The sequence below is a fragment of the Myotis lucifugus genome, unplaced genomic scaffold, assembly GCF_000147115.1.
Source record: "Myotis lucifugus unplaced genomic scaffold, Myoluc2.0 scaffold_6959, whole genome shotgun sequence".
Lineage (NCBI taxonomy): Eukaryota > Metazoa > Chordata > Mammalia > Chiroptera > Vespertilionidae > Myotis > Myotis lucifugus.
In genome coordinates this window covers 1-8,084 of record NW_005878007.1, presented here as the reverse complement: position 1 = coordinate 8,084, position 8,084 = coordinate 1, and the positions used below count along the sequence as shown (strand labels likewise).

At 52.1% G+C, this 8,084-nt stretch overlaps 1 non-coding gene across 1 annotated transcript; it reads right to left on the bottom strand.

Annotated features, from left to right (window-relative positions):
- Positions 1-4,357: 4,357 nt before the first annotated feature.
- LOC111824784 lies at positions 4,358-4,510 on the bottom strand. The gene has a single exon (XR_002827862.1). It is a non-coding gene; the product is annotated as a 5.8S ribosomal RNA (ribosomal RNA).
- Positions 4,511-8,084: the final 3,574 nt, after the last annotated feature.

The window sequence follows — 8,084 nt, the reverse complement described above, 5'->3', positions numbered from 1 at the left end:
GTGTCCAACCGCAGTCACGCACGGACACTTCTGGCTTTGAATGGTCCGTCGGCATCCATTAGCACCCTTCTGCTCCTGCCTTCTCAAAGACAGAGCTCCCTTCATGTCCTTCCCGCCTTGGATCTAACCAGAACTGGGGAAGTCCAGTCACCTGGCTCTGCCTTCCCCAGAGGAGGCTGCAGGAAGGGGCGCTTGCATTGACGCTTCTCGACCAGCAGAGGGCGGGACTGGATCTTTGGCCCAGGCCAAGGCCCCAGTCAACCCAATCTCTGTAATCCACAAAGACTTTGTCTGGCTCCGGCCATCTTGTTGGCCCTCTCCACTCTTCACCCCCCCACCCTGCTCACTCTCTGGATGGATGGATGGTCAGGCCCCGCCCACAGACCAAGTCCGGGCCTGGCCATCTGGGCTTGCCAAAGCCTGAGAAAGTTAAAAGGCCGGATCAAGAGTTTTTCATGGAGGTTTTTTATTTTTATTTTTTTTTAAGGAGCGTTTTTTTTTGTTTTTCAATCTGGCATGACGTGGAAGGTGTCATTCCAGGCCCCCAAATCCAAGAATGTGGGGGGAGGAAGCTGACCTGAATCCAGTTCCTCAAGCTGGTTTGCCTCCTCTGTTGGTGTGTGGTGACCTCTTCACACTACAAAACTGTTCATTATTTACTAGGAGCAATGTCAGAGTCATCCTTCAGCACTCCAGCCATGTGTTCGCTATGAGTCTTAAATCGTCACTTTTTGTGTAGTGGGCAGGCTTTTTCCTTCTCTGGATAGGGGCCAGTTTCTTTGGTCTGGATTCCTGCATGGAAGAAATACCCTGTCGCTTCAGATATTCTTCTGAATATCTCCGCTGCCTTCTCCAGTTTTCTCCTCACCCATTGAATCCACAGTGACACTCCTCCACAGTTTCTGAAACCCTTCGTCCACAGAAAATTGACAGCTTTTATCATTAAAGAAAAGAATTTTCTTCTATTCTGGACGATTTACAAAGAATATCTGGTCCCCTAAAGCCTTGACAGCTTTCTGGGAATTGGGCAGTTCTTTCTCTATGTCTTCTAGAAGAATTCCTCCTAAGCCTCGCTGGTCATGCTTATCTATGAGCAGAAGCAGAGCCTTCTTATCTTCTACTCAATGGAATACTACCTTGCGGTGAAAAATAAAAAGAAGAAGAAGAAGAAGAAGGAATTCTTGCCATTTGCAACAGCATGGGTGGAACTGGAGAGCATTATGCAAAGTGAAATTAGCCAGTCAGAGAAAAATGAATACCATGTGATCTCACTCATTTGTGGAATATAGAGAACAACATAGACTGACGAACAGGGACAGATCCATATATATCTAAATGAGGTGAGTACTCCAGGGACAACAAGGGCGGATTCATTTTCTCTTTTTTTTTGTTTTTTTGTTTTTGGAATTGAATGTGTTGGGGGAGACATCCGTTAATAAAACGAAATGTAATGCAATAGGATAAAATGGAAGGTGTCAATACATAAGAAGCTTTGTTTTGTGGATAAAACGGGTCCGCATGCTAACCTGACCCACTCCCGGAAAGCCAGGCCTGGCCTTGCAAACTCAGACTACTAACGTGATCAACCAAGATGTTCTTAAATTAAAGACTTTTTAAAGTAGAAAGCAGGGTATAGTGAGTGGGTAGTCACACCCTAGGCCGGGTGTCTTCCCTCAGAGAGATCATCTTTGAACTTACTGGTATCTGAGCCTATTGTTTTTCTATGCCTCTAGGATCACATGAATTTGGACTCATGAATGCCATAGTAACAAGTCACTTTCCTTTTTCCAATGCCCTCAGGGCACAGCCCAAGGTCGCAGGGTAGAGACCACAAATTCCCTCATTCCTAGTGTTATATATATATATATATATTTTTTTTTTTAAAGTAAGGGACACATGAATAAACAAGTGGAAAATCAATTTTTTCCCTCTCCCTCTCCCTCTCCCTTCCTCTCTCTTTTTAAGCAGCAACAGCAAAATGGCCGTAACAGGTTTGGCTCAGTGCTTAGAGTGTCACCTGCGGACCGCGAAGCCTCCCGGGTTCGATTCGGGTCAAGGGCACATGCCTGGGTTGCGGGCTAGATCCCCAGTGTGGGTCTGCAGGATGCAGATGACCGGTGATTCTCTCTCATCGTGGATGTTCTATCGCTCTCTCCCTCTCCCTTCCTCTCTGAAATCAATAAAGATATATTTTAAAACACACACACACACACACACACACACACACCAAAAACACAAAGGTATTGATCCACCTCCGTATAGTAAAAAGTGTACTTGTACAATGTTTTGGACTTGCATTTTGAGCTATCCAAACGAGGAAGTTAACATGCTGGATTTGGGGTGGCGGGGAGAGTATAAAAGAGAGGGATTCACCTTTGCCGTTTCAAAATGGCGGCTGCCGCCCTAACTGGTTTGGCTCAGTGGACAGAGCACCATCCTGCGGACTAAGGGGTCCCAGGTTCGTTTCTGGTCAAGGGCATATACCTTGGTTGTGCGCACATCCCCAGTAGGAGGTGTGCGCGAGGCAGCTGAATGAGGTTTCTCTATCTCTGAGGTTTCTAATTCTCTATCCCTCTCCCTTCCACTCTGTTAAAAAATCAATCAATAATATTTAAGAAACAAAATGGCGGCTGCCAAGTTACTGGAGCCAAAAGAGCGGGAAGTATGCCACGGTCACCCACATCACGGGACAGTGCATGAATACTAAGGTAGAGATCCACCTCATGCGCCGAATCCACCTTTCCAGATGGTGACATCGTCCGCGACTTCAACGAGCTCTACAGCGTGGTCCAATTGATTGACGAGCAGATGATCTGGGATCAGCAGCAGCAGCAGCAGCAGCAGCAGCAGCAGCAAGAACACGGAACTGAGGAGAGCCAGGGCCATGGCTGGCAGGGCCCTGCCCAGCCCAGCGTCAGGGAGTCCAGGGCTGCAGCTTCAGAGGAGTAGCCTGTTCCATTTGTTCTGCATGTAGGCGTGGGCTCAAGAAATCAGTTAAAAAAAAAACTCCTTAGAAATGACATTGATACAGCAGCGCAGGGGAGTGGGCCTTCTGTGTGCCACATTTCCCGCGCCCAAACCTGCAGCATGTGTTTCTATAGCGTGGAAACTATTACTGTTAACTTACCTACCTTCGTCTTCGCCAGGCGCCGCCCTGGAGTCTCCATCCTGTTCAATGAGAACCACTTCGTGTTCATCTGGCTGGAGGCAAAATACTTCATCCTGTTTGGCAGAGTCCAGAACACCTTCCAGAATGTGGAGGCACCATCCCCGCAGGCCTTCCTGGAGATGCTCTTGAACATACAGTCCGGACCTCCGGGGAGGAGCAGCTTGCATGCACTTTGAAGATTTGACCTTCTGACCTGGTTTAAAAAAAAAAAACTCCTTAGAAATGACATTGATACAATAGCGCTGGGGAGTGGGGCCCTTCTGTATGCCACATTTCCCGCGCCCCACAGCTGGGCGGGGATTCTGCGCTGTGCTCTTCCCTGTTCACTCACTGTTACTGAGGGAATCCTGGTTAGTTTTTTTTCCTCCGCTAATATGCTTAAATTCATCGTGTCGCCAGGTCTGATCTGAGGTGATGTCTAGGAAGGGGCGCACGCACACACACCATGGAGAGAGCGTCTTCCCCAGACGAGGCCGGTGAGAGGAACCCTGACCTGCACGCATGGGGGACACCATGCACGATATGTCCTGCCTCTCCCTCTCTGCCTTGCCTTACCCTGAGGACTGGGCGAGGCGAGGAGGGGGTCTTACGGACAGGAGCTCAAGCTGGCAGGAGAAGGGGTGGCCTTTTGCCAGCAGAGGGGGTGTGAGTTTGGTGGTGGTCTCCGGGTAGGGGGGGTGGATGCATGGGCCACGATGATGCCGTAGCCCCACAAAGCACACGAACCCACCCCATACACACACACACACACACACACACACACACACACACACACACCCAATGGGCCAGTCAACGCGTGATGTGGCGTAGCCGCAGCCCAGGTTGTGGAGCGCTCGGATGGGGAGGACACTGTGGAGTCCCGAGTGGCACCACCGGGGCACGTGTCCCCGTGGCGCGACCCCGCCCATGACTCGGCCTTGGCTCGAGCCACAACCCAGGCAGAGCTGGAATGGGGAAGGGGACACTGTCACCACAATGGGCCCCACGACCACAACTCTCTTTTCCCGTTGGCCGCGTGCGGTGTGAGGAAGCTCCTGAGAGAGAAAACCATGGCTTCGGGGCCTCTCCCTTCTCTCACTGGGGGCACAGACACCGTCGTCTACACTTCCAGGGACGCAGGGCCCAAGGAACAGCCCTTCGAGGAAACCCCAGCAGCGCAAGACACCTCGGGACTCGTTTGATGGGCAATGATGCTCACACAGGCATAGCCCGGTTAGGAACCCTGGCCCGCAAGTGCGTTTGAAGTGTAGATGATCAATGTGTCTTACAATTCACATTAATTCTCGCAGCTAGCTGCGTTCTTCATCGATGCAAGTCCCAAGTGATCCACCGCTAAGAGTCGTAATGTTTTGGTTTTTGGTTTTCGCTCCCTGGCATGGCAACCTTCTCTTCTCCCCCCCTCCCCCCCATCCCACTGGTGGGGGGCGGGGGCGCCTCAGGCAGCCATCTAAGAACGAGACAAACAAGATCAGCCTCTGCAGGTAGGGAAGGAATGACCATGGGGTGGTCCGAAGCAACGGCCCCCAAGGGGCCCGGAAGTAGGGGAGGGAAAAGGGGGGGAAAGGGCACAGGAACCTTTCCCCTGACCCTCCCCATGGGCCGAAAGCCCCCCGACCCAAGGCGAACGGGCGACCCCCAGGGGTCTTTAAACCTCCGCACCTGGACGCGCTAGGTACCTGGAAAGGGGGGAGCGAACGGGGTGGTGAACCAAGTTCCAACGTGCGCCTTCACCCCGGATGCCTCGACCCCTCAAACCAATGGTTTCCGCAACCTGCACACAGGTGGGTACAGAGCCCAGACGAGGCCTGCCCATGACTTGGCTGCCCGCTGACCTGGCAACGTGCATCATCCCCCACAACGCCCCTTCAGCGCCGACCAACCACCGTCGTTTCCACCACCTGGCAGAAGCCAACCCGGGAAACCCCACGCGACACATGTCAACACGCGTCCTGGAGTCGAACCCCCCTTCTCTCCCTCCACCACAGCGTCCCGTCCCAGCACCCCCGGCCCAGGCCCCTCGCCACCTTGGGGTGAGGGGCCGCGACAGGAAGTGGGGTGCAGGCTGGGGCACGGGGCGCAGCCTGTGGGGCGGAGGGGGGGCAGGACACCCTGAACGCGCGTAAGCACACCCGACCGCACTGCGGGTGGTGGATGGCGGACGAGAGACACGGGGCAGATGGTTGTGTTCCTGACGGGAAAGACTGGATGACCCTTGCCCAGGGCAGGCGGCGGGAAGGGGCCACCGCGGCCCCGTTCCCGAGACGAGCCTGGGGGGGAAGGCCCACAATGTGTGCCCTTGTCTTCTTGCGGCCGGGGGTGAGGGCGAAAATGAACCACAATGTGGCGGGCATGGGCAACGGGGGCACCCCAAGGCCCCCTCTGAGTCCCTGCTCGCTCCTTCTCTCACGACCTGTGGGAGCCAGGCAGCAGCCGGCGCCGCCCTGAACCGGCCCGGGCCTCAAAAACCACAGGGGTTAAGCCAGAGGCCAGCGACCCAACTGACCGAACACGTAAGGACTTAGGCTCAGTCGCCCCTTTCTCCGTTAATGATCCTGGCCCCACTTAGCAGAGCCATAGAATGGCTTCCCACCAAGATTTTTCCGTGAGAGCCCTTGTTATGCCCGAATGAACTTGCCTGAGCAGGGTCGTGTCCTACAGAGGCGTCTATCACCTGAGGCAGAAGATCATGGCTGTGTGTTTAGCAGATCGTGTTGAAGAAACCATAGACGGAGGGAGCTGCCATGTTTCCAAGCAGCCATTGGGGAAAGGGCTGTGTGAACCTGAGTGTATGTGTTCAAAACCGCACAAGGAAAACCAACATACCAACACTTTGCTTCTTTCGCAACAGATTTTCTTGTTCCAATATGGGCAAGCATTGCTGTCCTGAAAGATGAATTTCTTACAAAATTCTACATTCAAAGTTGCCAGATCACCCTAGATTCCCGCAATGGATGTCACAGTTCTATAAACAACTTTCATTTCCACAGACATTTCATTATTGCTTAGCTGTGTGTTGAAGGGCTCTTTACCAGTGTTTGCACAGGCAGATGCGCCCGAGCGCGCTCGTGAGCTCATACACACACACACACACACACACACACACACAGCACACATGCCTTCATATTTTCTAATATAGTAACAACTAAGTATTTGGGTTTCCATTTGGGATTGCTGTATCCGTGGTGTGGGATATTTTAGGCTGAGTAAGAAATAAGTGATCAGCGAATGCCTCGCCTTTGAGACACAGTGGTTTGTACACTGTGAATGGTCCCGTACATGACCAGTGTTGTTTGATGAATAAAAGGTTTCACCTGATTTTACCCTGTATCATTTCACTCGGGTGAATAATGTGTAAAACAGCGTTGGTCTTCCATGATTCCCTCTCCTTTGTTGAGTTCCGTCATGTTTTCTAAGGGGAGGACTATGACTGGAGGATTTTCCACATAGCTGACATGCCACGGGCTCTCCTCCCTTGTAGGAACTCTGGTGTCTGATGAGATTCGCATGTTGGCGTTCCCACACTGACCGAATTCACAAGGATTCTCTCTGGTGTGTGTTATGTGGTAATGTGTCGTCAGCTCAGACTTTTGACGGAAAGCCTTCCCACACATGGGACATACATGTGGTTTCTGCCCCGTGTGCATTCTCCCATGCTGGTTCAGGCCAGAGCTTTGACTAGTGACATTCATAGCATGGCTTGCCCGGATGGACTCAATCCTGCTTTTCTGTGGTAAGATCTTTGATTGAGAGCTTTGTCACAGAGGGGACATTCATGTGGTTACTCTCCTGTGTGGATGGCCTCATGCTGTCTAAGGAAAGAAGTCTGCCTGCAGGCTTTCCCACACTCACTGCACTCATAAGGCTTCTCTCGGTTGTGCATGGCATTGTGGTTTCTAAGCCCAGGCCGTTGCAGAAAGCCTTTCCCTCTTCCATGACATTCACATGGTTTCTATGTAGGGTGCTTCATGTTCTGCCCTCTGAGGTGGAAAACACTCCTGAAGGGCATCCCAGGGTCACACTTCGGTGTGCATGTCATTGTGTCTACTAAGGCATTCCTCTAGTCCAGGTGACTTTCCCACTGTTGGCTGACATCTGGTTTCTTTCTTACTCGAACTGAGGAATGTGGAGACACGGTTGATCTATGAGTAAATTCATCACTCTTATCAGCCCTTGGCACCATTCTTCTAGAAGCTGCAGAGAGCTCGCACATTCACGGCATGGTGGGGGCAGAGGTAGGATTCTGGACATGCTCTGAAGTCGTCCAGGTCAGGGAGGGCTCCTTGGATGTGGTTGGGGTGGGCATGGACTGAGAATTTCTGAGAGGGCCAGTGAGGTTTCGGAAGGTCCACAAGGGCGGGGCACCTTTGGAGGATGAATTCCTAAGGGCTTTTAGTGCCCCTGAGGGTGGGATAATCTTGACTGTGAGAGAGGGATTAGGCGGGGACCTACAGGTGGAGCCCAAACTACTGTCATTTCAAGGAACATCAGACTCCACTCTCCTCTCAGGGAGCTGAGCTTTGTGGCACAACCATGATGCCAAACATGATCTGACATGATCAGAAATGAAACCCAATCACATGCACGACATATTGTGCAGAGATTTATTAGTACGGGATAAAAAGAATATGCAGCGAAATTTAATAAATCATTTCATACAGCATAATACATAAAAAAATAAGTAAAATGCCCCCCCCCACAAGACGTGATGCGCCTTTCCGGTGTTCAATGATGCCGCGAGAAGGGGGTGAATCATCCAAGTCCAGGGAATGCGATGGGAAAAGCACCAGGAAGCCGCGAGTCGCAGATGTGCACACTCCGAAAGTTCGCCCAGTCCTACGGGCGCCAGAGCCCGCTGCCAGGAGGAGCGTGGAGGCTGGGCTGGGTCCTTGGGAAGGTTGTGGGCAGCAGCTCTCCA